This window comes from Spinacia oleracea, chromosome 1 (genome assembly GCF_020520425.1).
Source record: "Spinacia oleracea cultivar Varoflay chromosome 1, BTI_SOV_V1, whole genome shotgun sequence".
In the NCBI taxonomy this organism is placed as follows: domain Eukaryota; kingdom Viridiplantae; phylum Streptophyta; class Magnoliopsida; order Caryophyllales; family Amaranthaceae; genus Spinacia; species Spinacia oleracea.
Window position 1 is genome coordinate 120,779,842 of NC_079487.1, and position 12,656 is coordinate 120,792,497.

The 12,656-nt window shown below is 37.0% G+C and overlaps 1 long non-coding RNA gene across 1 annotated transcript; it reads right to left on the reverse strand.

Moving 5' to 3' along the window:
- Positions 1–11,096: 11,096 nt before the first annotated feature.
- LOC130472117 (uncharacterized) lies at positions 11,097–12,393 on the reverse strand. Its single transcript, XR_008932248.1, has 3 exons — positions 12,330–12,393; positions 11,458–11,551; positions 11,097–11,231 (listed from the first exon to the last, which is right to left on the reverse strand). It is a non-coding gene; the product is annotated as an uncharacterized lncRNA (long non-coding RNA).
- Positions 12,394–12,656: the final 263 nt, after the last annotated feature.

The window sequence follows — 12,656 nt, forward strand, 5'->3', positions numbered from 1 at the left end:
GCAACAATAAAGGTATTGTTGGTAAATAAAGAATGGTTGATTCAGAAGATAATTATCCCAAATTCTTATATGAGACTGTCCTCACCATCAACTGATGGTGAGACCAGTTCACACTTGCGAATTTAGGTATGTTATTTCTATAGTTTAGACATGTTACTTTTTTTTATAATTTTAGATGAGGTACTTTTTTTAGTTTAGGTATGTTACTTCTATAGTTTATACATGTTACTTTTTTTGTACGGAGTAATTTTAAGGGAGATACCTTCTTAGTTTAGGTATGTTATTTCTATAGTTTAGACATGTTACTTTTTTTTATATATAATTTTAGAGGAAGTACTTTTTTTTAGTTTAGGTATGTTACTTCTATAGTTTATACATGTTACTTTTTTTATACGGAGTAGTTTAAGTATGGTACTTCTATAGTTTAGACATGTTACTTTTTTTTTAATAATTTTAGAGGAGGTATTTTTTTTAGTTTAGGTATGTTACTTCTGTAGTTTAGACATGTTACTTTTTTTTTATATATAATTTTAGACGAGGTACTTTTTTAGTTTAGGTATGTTACTTCTATAGTTTAGACATGTTACTTTTTTTTTATACGGAATAGTTTTAGAGGAGGTACATTTTTAGTTTAGGTATGTTACTTCTATAGTTTAGACATGTTACTTTTTTTTTATATATAATTTTAGAGGAAATACTTTTTTAGTTTAGGTATGTTACTTCTATAGTTTAGATCTGTTACTTTTTTTTATAGTTTTAGGGGAGGTACGTTATTGATTTCGCGCTCGTCACACCATCAAGTTGATGGTGTGACTGGTCTCACAGGAGACGCGCTGGATAATTATAGACAATGAAATATTATTACTTAATTGTAATTCATAGGAATAAAGTTGTGTCATTGTAAGGAGGCTACTATGTCAGAAACAAATTCCGCCACTCTACAGGTGCATGCTTATAGTGGCCAACGTCCCTCAAGAATAACACAACTTCGGTGAATTCTACACCTCAAACTCAAATATTGGAATTACACAAGAATTGCTCTTAGATCCCGAATGGAGATTTTAGGGGGTTTTGGTTTGTGTCTCTGGATCTGAATAATATAATACTCCAGGAAAATAATAATAATAATAATAATAATAATAATAATAATAATAATAATAATAATAATAAGGAAAAATTGAAATAAATAATCCCAACTTTCACCTAACTTCTCAAAATAATCTCAATTTTGGATCATTCCAAAATAATCCTAACTTTTGAGGGGACTTTCTCAGAATATGCCAAACTTTCTTTTTCTGGCCTACATTAATCCATTTAGGTCTATAATATGTTGAAAATTAATAGTTCGGAGTATTTTGAAATGATACCCTCTAAAGTTGGGATTATTCTAAAATAATTCAAATTTGGATGATTTTGAGAAGACTGGTGAAAGTTGTGATTATTCATGTCAATTTTTCTTAATAATACTGGGAATCAAAATCGCGATTCAAATCTTAGAATCTTACGATTTTACGATTCAAATATACTCTTACGATTCCATTTAAAATTCTACACTTTTTTCTTAACTAGCGAAAACCTCGTAAAATTGAATGATGTTGAGAAATTTATTAATAGAGAAATATTGTTTATTTAACTATTAAACAACTACTCCTTATATATTTCAGTTATTCAGTTTTTCTCCTATAATATAAGCACTTTAAATGAAAAGTGAGAATTCGATTTACAATTCTACACTTTTTCTTGACTAGAGAAAACCTCATAAATTTGAAAGATGTTGAGAAAGTTATTAATAGATAAATATGGTTAATTGTTGTTTATTTGACTATTAAACAACTACTCCATATATATTTCAACTATTAAATTTTCACCTATAATATATATAAGCACTTTAAATAAAATTTGAGAAAAAAAAATCTTGATTATACTTATTCGTACGTAGAATCTTATGATTTTACAATTTGATTTTAAGAGCCCCTTTCGATTCAAAGTAGAATCTTGATTTTAATAACCTTGGTAGTAGTAGTAGTAGTAATAATAATAATAATAAACGTTCGTTTCCTCTCGAAATAGGCGATTAGGGCACCGGGTTAGTTTCGAATTCACGGCCAGCAGAGGGGGTTTCTCCGGCCATCAGGCCGGCCGCGGTGGTTTCGTCAGGTGGGTGCGGTTCATTTCGGTAGTTGTGGGTTGTTGTGAGGCGGTTCATCACGTACGTCAAGTGGTTTGTGCGGCGGTTCATTAGGTACGTCAGGTGGTTAGTGTGGCGGTTCAACAGGTTCGACAGGGTTGTTGTGGTGTTCAGCGGTGTTCGACAGGGTTGTTCTGTGGTGTTCGGCGGCGGCGGTGTGTCCCTGGTTGCGCTGTTTTGTTCGGTACTTTGTTGGTTGTGCGGTGGTTTTTGTAGGCTGTACGGTGTATCAGTGGTGTACGTTGTTCGTTGGTTTTTGTCCGACGGTTAATTCTCAGGGCCGCGGTTTCGTCTCAAGGCTGCGGTTTTGTCCGACGGTTATTTCGGGTGGTGCGTCTGCAGTGATCTCTCAGGGTTGCGCGGCTTTGTTCTGCGGGTCAGGTTTGCTGTGCTTCGGGAATTGTGATTCCGTAATTCGGGTAAACGTTGCTGCTGTGCTCTGTTTTGTGGCTGTGTTTTGTTGCTGCTTGGTGTTGGTTTGGTTGCGTCGAGGCTCTTTCTATTGTAGTGTTTGGGTGGTGCTTGCTAGGTGTTTGGGTGGTGCTTTGTGGTGTTTGCTAGGTGTTTGCTAGGCTGCTGCTAGGTGCTTGCTAGGTGTTTTGTTGAAGTGCTTTTATGGCTACCGTGGAGAAGTTTCATTGCTCTTTTGTAGGTCTTAGCGGGTGCCAGGATGGAGGTGGGCGTGGTTTGGTGAGGAGTTCTCTGATCACTCACTTACGGGACCGTCATTGTTGCATTGGTGTGCGGGATGTAACCCGTCATTCTCTTTCTACCAATTTGCAGGTTTTTACTACGGCTGAGGTGACCTTTCGTCGTATGGGAATTTGGCTATGTGGAGATTGTTTCAAGACGCATACTCATCGTATTAAGTGTCGGCATGGCAGTGGTTCTAGTACGGTTTTTGTGGACCCCCCTGATTCTGGGGATGGTATTATTCGTTTTACTCTCTACGGTATTCAAAAACCTCAAGCTCCTGCTTCCGAGCTGTCTACTTCTGATGCGCCTCGAGAACATCATTTTTCTTTTGATGTTGCTCTTCTAAACACTTTATGGTCTAAGCGGTTGCGTTCTGTGAAAACCATCCCTCCCAAGTGTCGTTTGGGTTTTTCGCGTGTTCTGGCAGGGGCCCTTGACAAGGTGATTTGCAGACCAGATGACATCGCTTGTTGGGTTCAGTTGCTCGTGTTACCTCTGTGTGTCCTCAAGACTTTTTCTCCACGAAGTAATCGTGAGTGTTCCTCCGGTGTTAGGCGGCGACAACAGGAAGAGTGTATCACCTCTGCTATTCGTTCTTGGGGTGTGTCTGGTGGTTCTGAGCAGCTTGTCGTTGATTTTGGAGGAGGGTCCTCGTTTAGGACTCCATGTTAATGTTGAGAAGACGGAGGTTTTCTGGCCTTCGGTGGACCCACGCAGTCGTCTAGAGGGTGTCTTTCCTACGGATATTGCTCGTCCTGCGCTTGGTGTTAAGTTGCTTGGTGGCCCAGTCAGTACGGATTCCTCTTTTTGTAAGGGGTTGATTTCGCAGCGTGTGTCGAAGACTGTTGTGTTGATGGATGCTGTAGCCAAGCTTAATGATCCCCAGTGTGAGTTGTTGCTTCTTCGTGCGTGTACTGGAGTGTCTAAACTCTACTTTGCTATGCGCACTTGTCCGCCTCATCTTTTCGAAGCGGCCCAATTATCTTTTGATGTGGCTCTGCGGGCTTCTTTAGAGCGCATCGTGACTGCTTCGGGACCTGGGTTCGGTGACTGGCAATGGCGCCTTGCCACCTTGCCTTATTCTTATGGAGGATTGGGTGTTTATTCAGCTGGTGATGTTCGGCATTATGCTTTTCTTGCATCCCGTTTGCAGTCTTCTGGTTTGCAGGATTCGCTTCTTCGGCTTTCAGGTGTTGTTGGTCCGGGACCGGCCTTTGATGATTCTCTTGGTCTTTTCAATAGGACCGTGGAGACCGACCTTATGAGTAGCCCTAGTGAGATCGCTGCCCCCACTCTCATGAAGAAATTGGCAGACATATATTTCACGAAGGTTACTGCTGATGCGGAATCCGCCTACTCCTTATCTTCGCGTCTTGTTGCCCTATGGAAGTCAAAGCAGGGGGATCACTCCTCAGCTTGGTTGCGGGCAGTCCCTATCTCGGGGTTAGGTCAGACTATGAACGGTAAGACTTATCGTTCGGTTCTTTGTTATCGGTTGGGTATTCCGTTGTTCTCTGATTCGACGCCGTGTTCTGCTTGCTCTCGGGTTTTCGATGGGGACATTTATGGGGATCATGCCGTGTCTTGTGCTGGGATCGTGGGTATCAAACATCGACATAATGTTGTTCGTGATACCCTTTTGGATATTTGCTACCGGTCGGGGATTTCTGCTCGCAAGGAGGTTGATGTTGGGCTGACTAGTGAGAGTGATGGAGCTCTTCGTCCTGCAGATATATTGCTTTACTCATGGGATGGCGGTTTGGATGTGTGTGTTGACTTGACTGGTTCTTCCCCTCTGACGCAATCTGGGTTGGCAGGCTTCGTTCCGGGTCGGGTTGTGGTGGTTGCAGCGCAGCGGAAGCAGGATAAGTATGCGGCACGTTGTAGGGCTTTGGGTTACGGTTTCTTTCCTTTTTCTTTCTCTTCTTTTGGGGAATTAGAGAAAGGGTCTGTTTCTTTGCTGAAGCGGGTCCAGACGTACTCCAGGGCTCAGGACATTGGGGCGCGGGCAGCTGCCCACATTTTCAGTAGGATCGGGTTCGCCATAGCTAGAGGAGTGGGGGCCCAGATTGTATCTCGGCTCCCCTCCAACTTCTTGTAGTTCATTTGATCTTTGTAGCTTGCTAAGCTTGTAACGTTTTGGTGTTTTCTATAATAATAATAATAATAATAATTATTATTATTATTATAATAATAATTATAACAATATATATATATATATATATATATATATATATATATTATTATATAATAACGTGAGAAGCATTACTTAGGTGAGAAGGGTGAGAAATAACAAGGGCCATTGGATTTAATAATCGACGGTCATGGTTAAATCCTAAAACTAATACGCATACGAGTACCTTTCTAATTTCAATCATCGTCCCTATTGATCTGGCATCTTTTCCTAATTTAAAAACTAATTTTTTTTATCTAGCATCTTCCAATCCTCGTCCCTGTTTAAAGAAATTATTTGAATTACCTTCCCTCTCCATCACCTCCTCTAACCAAACTCCAACCATGGTAATTTTAGTTAGTAGTTTCGAGTTTCTTGATGTACCTTCAATGGGAATTTGATGTACCTGCGACAGTTAGTTGATGTATTTATTTTCAATGTATCTTATATTTATTCTCAATGTATCTCATATTATTTATCAATGTATTTATAATATATTGTTGATGTATCTTGGACTCAACGTATCTTGATCAGCTGTATTTCCAATGAATTCGCAATTTTTACATACTTGATGATGGAGATGAAAATGGAAGATAGGGAAAGAGGGGTAAAACTTAAGGTATGAGAGAGAGAGAGTGATCCTGCCAACTGGGTTGAAATAAATGGGGAGGGGGGGCGTTGGTTTGGTCGGTTACAAAGAGAGATTTCTCAATGTATTTTTAGTATACTTTTTTAACGCACGCGCGATGATGGATTGAAGTTACGATCGTTAGATTAATTAGTTTGTACGGTCAAGATTACTTCTCACCTTCTCACGATAAGTGTACTTCTCACTGGATATATATATATAGAGAGATGAATCTATCAGTCACTTGTTCTTCAAATGCATGTATTTTTTTCAGCTGAGGTATAGAATAGATTATTCTGTTGGTTGGACTTCCCTAGGTGCAGTTCCGAATGGGCTTCTGAAATTCAATTTGTGGTGAATCAGGTTAATATATAGGAACACGGCTCTTCATCAGCTTTATAGGATGACCCTTTTTACTGCGGTTTACTTTGTCTGGATGGAGAGGAATCAAAGTAAATTCCAAAGCTGGAAGAAAACCGCTGAGGATGTTTTTAAAGAAATTCAATTTATTGTTCTTAGCATATGTTTTTGTAATCAGAAACTTTGTAATGTGGCTGCTATGCTTTCGTAGTCTTGATCATGGAATTTAATGTGGCCATTTGTCATTTACTTTTTGTTAAAAAAAATTTAACGTTTTCAAGCAAAGTTTGTGTCTGCTATATTTTTCAAGCTAATTAGCTCTACAAAGCTAATTTACCAAACAAAACTAACTTAATATTTACAAGCAAATCTCTAGACCAGACCATTGGAATTGTTCGGTATAATTTGCTATATTCCGTATTTTTCAAGCTAATTAGCTCTACAAAACTAATTTACCAAACAAAACTAGCTTAATATTTACAAGCAAATCCCTAGACCATACCATTGGAATTGTTCGGTATAATTTACTATGTACTACGTAAAATATAAAAACATCAAAATAAAGCGAATATTGATTTATTTTATTTTTTTTACTTTAAAAAAAAAAAAAAAAACAGTTAAAACGTATCGATCATGGATGTGTCACATGTGTGTACGTACTTAGTAGAGTCCAGCCAAGAAAAATAACGCGCGAAGAGTAACTGAGTGATTCGTTACAAATTTACAATGATCGATATACTGCAGCTAGTACATTTGCACTTGGAGCTTGCCCCTACCGGCCCATCTAGAGCTGTCAAAAACTGACCCGACTCGAGAAACCGACCTGAACCGACCTGGATTTTTAAGGACCCGGACCCGATCCGATACCCGAAATTTTGTTAAAATAGGAAACCCGTAACCCGACCGTACCCAACCCGTTAAAACCGAAGACCGATTTCGACCCGTTAATGCATGACCCGGATCCGAACCTGATACCCGACCGAAATATTACCGATAACAAACCTAAGTCAGCTTACCCGACCGAAAATGACCCGAACCGATTCAACACCCGACCCGATGTCAACCCAAAACCGATTATAACCCGATGAAACCTGTTATTGACTCAATTCGTGACAACCCGTTACCTGAATTTACGTAACCTGTTGACAACCCAATTTGTCATTTACCTAATTAAATAATAACTTAAATCAAGTTAATATTATCTTTTATAATTACCTAATCTAGAACAAGTGAAAAGCGTGAAACCAAATTTAACCAAATTTATAAAAGTTAATTATAAGGTTAAAACTTGACTAATCCTGATAGCTATCGTACCCGGTCTTAACCCGTGTCCGATAGTGAACCCGACCTGAATTTTAACCGACCCGGTAATTATCCGATCCGAACTTGACCCGACTCGTTAAGACCCGAACCCGTAATTGTACCCGACTAGAAAAAACCCGACCCGAACCCGACCTATACCGAAATGAAAAAATAACCCGACATGACCCGATAAATTTTCAACCTGACCGAACCCGACCTGAACCCGACTTGCACCCGGTGATAAAATGACCCGACAAGACCCGATCAAATTATGACCCGAGACCCGAGATGACCAGACCCGAACCCGACTCGAGTAACCGTTTTAACAGCTCTACCCCCACCCTCCACGAGTATATAAGAGTTAGCTAATGTGCAATCACAATGCATCATATGATCATATCAATATGCATGTGATCAAAGGCTGGAAGAAAAACCCGCCCATCAGTTTAAGATCAACTGGTACGGAAATCGTTCCAATTTAATTAAGTTTAGATTCGAAACTCGATATTGAAGTACATGATTATTTAATCTTGACATCGCATAATATCGAACGCCACAAAATGAAGCTTTGAGACCTCTAATTAAATTAACCTTAACAACTCCCTTCTCCATACACACATTTTAATGAAAATATTAGTAAAGGCAAAAGGATAATAAATAAGGACAATGATAGAGTAACCGATTTAACACCAGTAAGAGAGTGTGATAGGGTACTACGGAGTAGGAAGGATATTGATTATCGCTCATCCCTTAAATTAAAGTGGTGATTGGTTAGGAGAAGTTTGAGAAAAAAGAGCTTTTTGGAGTGAATTCGAGGTTTGACCTTTAGAAAAAAAAATCAATTGAAATGTTTGGTTAGGAGAGGTTTGGAAGATAGTTTTGGGGTGAAAAAATCTAATTTTGGAAAAGCTCAATATAAGAGGTTTTTGCAATTAAAGATTTGAGAAAGTGAATGAAAATGACTATTTTGTCTTACTATTGCCTATAATTACAACCACTACCAACTTTGGTACCTTACATTATTTTTCTCCTAAAAACATTATTCACACTTCCTTCTTCATCTCACCTTATTTACTAGACTCGTTTTTGTTGTAATAAATTTTACATTAGTACTTTGAAGCGATTGAAAACTATTGCAATCACGTTTGTAATATCATTAGTAATATTTTTCTATTTGCAAATAATATATTTCGTATTATTAAAAGAATTTAAATTAAGATTTTTTTTTTGTTTTATTTATTCAATGTTTATTCAAAAAATAAATAGAAAAAAATTAACACAATAAATTATTTATCTAATATTAATAGAAACAAGTATGCCAATGTCCTTAATAGTCATTTCATATATTAAACAACTTTCAGCTAATTTACCCAACACATTTACACAAACCGCTAATTCAACCAGCTAATATAAATAACTAACAGGTAGCCAAACCAACTAACAGCTAACCGATACAAACCAAACAATGTAGAGATTAAACTCGTAATTTGTTAAGATAATTTACAGTTGGTCACTTTCTCACTTCTCAGCAAGAAATGTTAGTAGAAAATAAATACGTACTTCGTATAAGCTGGTGTGTATGGAATGCGATTTACGAATAACGCGTGATAGATCAGCACAGCAAAATGGCAATAGTGTGTAAAATTAAAACCTGTATATAATATTAATATCATAATTAAAATAGACAGCTCGAAATTAACACTAAAATAAAATTATTGAACGTAAAAAAGGGAATAAGGAGGAATGTTTGGGAAAGCATGCTAATCAGTGGACCAATCATGCAAGTAAAGATAGTCAGAGCAAAGATGATTTCCTTTTAACCAAATTATCTTTACACTTCATTCCCTTCGGTCCACAAAATCAAAGTCGTCATCTTCATCATTTCTCTCTCCTTTTACGCTCTCGAACTTCCCAACCCAACTAAACAAATTATTACTCGTATTATCTTAGTGTAGCATAATTTATTCAATTCGAACTTATTCTATTTGAAATAAGGTCAAAAAAACTTCAACTAAACTAAGGATAAATTAACTTTTAATTTTGTATGTTTTCGTAATGCAAATTTGGAAAACATATCCGAACATAGTTAACAGAGTATTTAGATTACGTTGTACGTACGTTAACGGAGTTTATGTGAGGTCCATAGTCCTTCAAAATTGAATCTTGATAAGCAATGGCCAATGGGGGTGGGAGTTGAGATAGTTCTGTTTATAAAAGTCTCCACATTAGCTTTCCTATAAACTTCACCCAACTTAATGTACTTTTTTTTTTAATAAAGTACGGATTAATATTATGATCATATTTTTGGGTTTAAATTAATTTATTAATGACAATGCATAATTTCAATTCCTCTCCGTATGTTTTCCTCTAGGGTTTAAATTGTAAGTGTTCTCTTTATTAATTTACTAGTCTTATATGCACGCGATGCGTGCGAGATTTTATAAAAACTTAAAATTGTATTACTACCACTGAATATAAATATTAGAAAATATTCACAAAGTTCATGTTTAAAAAAATTAAGGTTACACTATACATCTAAATAGTGAAACAGAGTAATTATGTCTTTACATGAAAAAGAGTCTAAATCTTAGTAACAAAGTAAAGAAATTAATTAAATCAATTTTCCCCAACAGTAACTGAGTATTTGATTGTGAAGACCTTAGTTGTAACAAAATCTAGTCGTTTGGATTTCAGTTACTGTTGGGGAAAAGTAGGAAGAATCACTGATAAGGTCTACACTCAGTGCACTCTCTATAACTTTCACCACAGTAGACAGTTAGACACATAGTAGGCCTTCTTGCTGCATCAGTAGTTCTACTTCTTTGCCATTTTGCTGCATATCATTGCTGTCAAGAAGATCAGTTAACTGGTGTGCCTCAGCCTTCCTTACTGCAGCACCATATTATTTAGCCTTCCATTGCAGGTGCAAGGTACTCTCAAGTTCCCCTCATTTGTGTCATCTGCATATTCGTCGACACAACACTTGGTTATATAATGAAACGGTTGCATACGATAGTTAATGTACGATATGCATCTCTATTATAAACAGTAACAACACTTTGAAAAAACTATGATTTGAAGAGATTGAATATTGGGATAGAGATAACAGTTGATTTTACATTATACTGGAAAATGAAACCAAATTGCACAATATAATTCAGAAAATGTAGCCGGAAAATTAACAAAATTGAAGCGGTTGCAACTATTGAAATTATACGGATTAACAACGAACATATCATGAGAAAGATCTACAAACAGTTAATAAAGAAAATTACAACAAAATAAAGAACCGGAATTGAAACTGATCAACTGACAGAGCAAAGCAATCTCCTGCTCAGTTTTGGACTTCATCTTAGCCCTATACTGACAAAAACTCCGAAACTGATACACAAACTCATCAACCATATCCCACACCCACTGATTCATCAGCTGCATATTGACAACACCATGAAGAAAAACCTAAAAAAGGCTACAATAATTATTCCAACTATCAATCCCCATTCATCAAAATAAACTGAAAATTTGTTCTTAGTCTAAGGTCTAACAGTTCAACTCCAATTACTAAGCTACGATCCGGCAGCTAATCAATTAAAAAAGAGTGGGGAAGATTGCAGGATCTCTCTAGGACCATAAACAGCGGCATTTACCCATCTCGAAAACAGCTGAACTACACCCAATTACCAAATTCAAGCTTATAAAACAATAGGCAAGAAAAAGTTAACCATTGTTGTTAAAACTTACGTATACTGGATCTTTTCATAGGAGCATAGCTCCGCACGCATCCCCGGTTGTCAAATGCACAAACCTCCATACTCCCATTCCCTGCACTCGCATCATCCACCGTTGATTCATCATCATTGGATACCTCAGTCTCAGCCAACCCTCTAGTTTACCAAGTAACAGGGTAAGTTTTTTTGAATGAAATTATTCTTGTTTTGAGAATCAACCAAAAATGATCAGGTTTAGCTCATTTATTACAAAAACAACAAAAAATGAAGATTCAGTCTCTAAAATTTAATTTTGTTTTCATAGAAAAACTATCCATATCAAACACAAATTCACAACAATCTTAGAATATATAATAAATCGGAGTAGAGAAGAGGAATGAACCTCAAGGGCTGGATTTTCCGGAAGGTAAGATCTGACATTTTTCGATCTGAGTAAAGGGGTTTCAAATTTGTTTAATGCAGCTATCAATCAAAATCTGATACAAATTAACTAAAGTCAGTACCTCGTACTCATTTGATAATGCAGACATCAATCAAAAATTCAAAAGTGAAGCATATACGGTTTCCTTACCCTCCACACCCCGACCCCCAGACCCACAATTATTACAAATCACTGTTGGGTTAAATTTGTCACAGGGAGAGCTTAAAAGACGCTGTCATTTCATTTTGTTTATGGTGTGACAAATTCGGACACAACCAAATTGCCAATTTGTCTATATTCTGAACAGCTACGTTAAACTTCAGAAATAAGAACAGCAAGAACTCAAATCAGTAAGGCACCCTAACTGCAGATGTCTACATGGTAATCCATAAACTTCGAGGGTCCAATTCAAGTATTCTAAAGATTGAAAAACTCTGTCATCCAATAGCCAGAGAGTAACGATAAATCTGCAGCTTTTTTACACTCACACACCTCATCTCTTTTTCTATCCGGTGTGTATTCCCAAGTGAACTAACCTATTATATCCATGTTTCACTAAGTCACTACGGTTTCTAAGCAAGCTCCTAACATATGTTACCGAAATGTCCCTCCCCTCTTAGGCCACAACTCAAAATCCGGTGAGTGACCAAAATTGTAACAGGCCAAAATGATCCACACTCGACAATCTTTTTAAAAAAGTATCAAGCTAAAACAGTTTATACTCATAATTAGCTATTTAAACACAATATCAACCAAAATTATTCTCCACCACTGAACATTGTCCCCAATTTGTCATAACAACAAAAATCACACAGAAAGTGAAAGAAATTAACCTTCAAAGTGTCGGTAATCTGACGACCTTGAAGTCCATCCTTATGCAAAGTCCATTTATTCTCCGCACTTTTCTTCTTGGAAAAATTCGGCAATCCAATCACAACTCAAAGCCTAGGCACAGAAGCAACATACACATCAAAGAAATTAACTGAATTAAACCCACCATACATTCAACATTTATAGTACCACATTAGTACCACCAGACATTGACCACCATCTCCCCATTTCAGATGAACAAACAAAAAAAACTATGGAAACAAAGGAATAAGAAATCCACTAATATCTCGCATTAAACGAAAAAGGAAAGAAAATAAGGCTTACAGAAA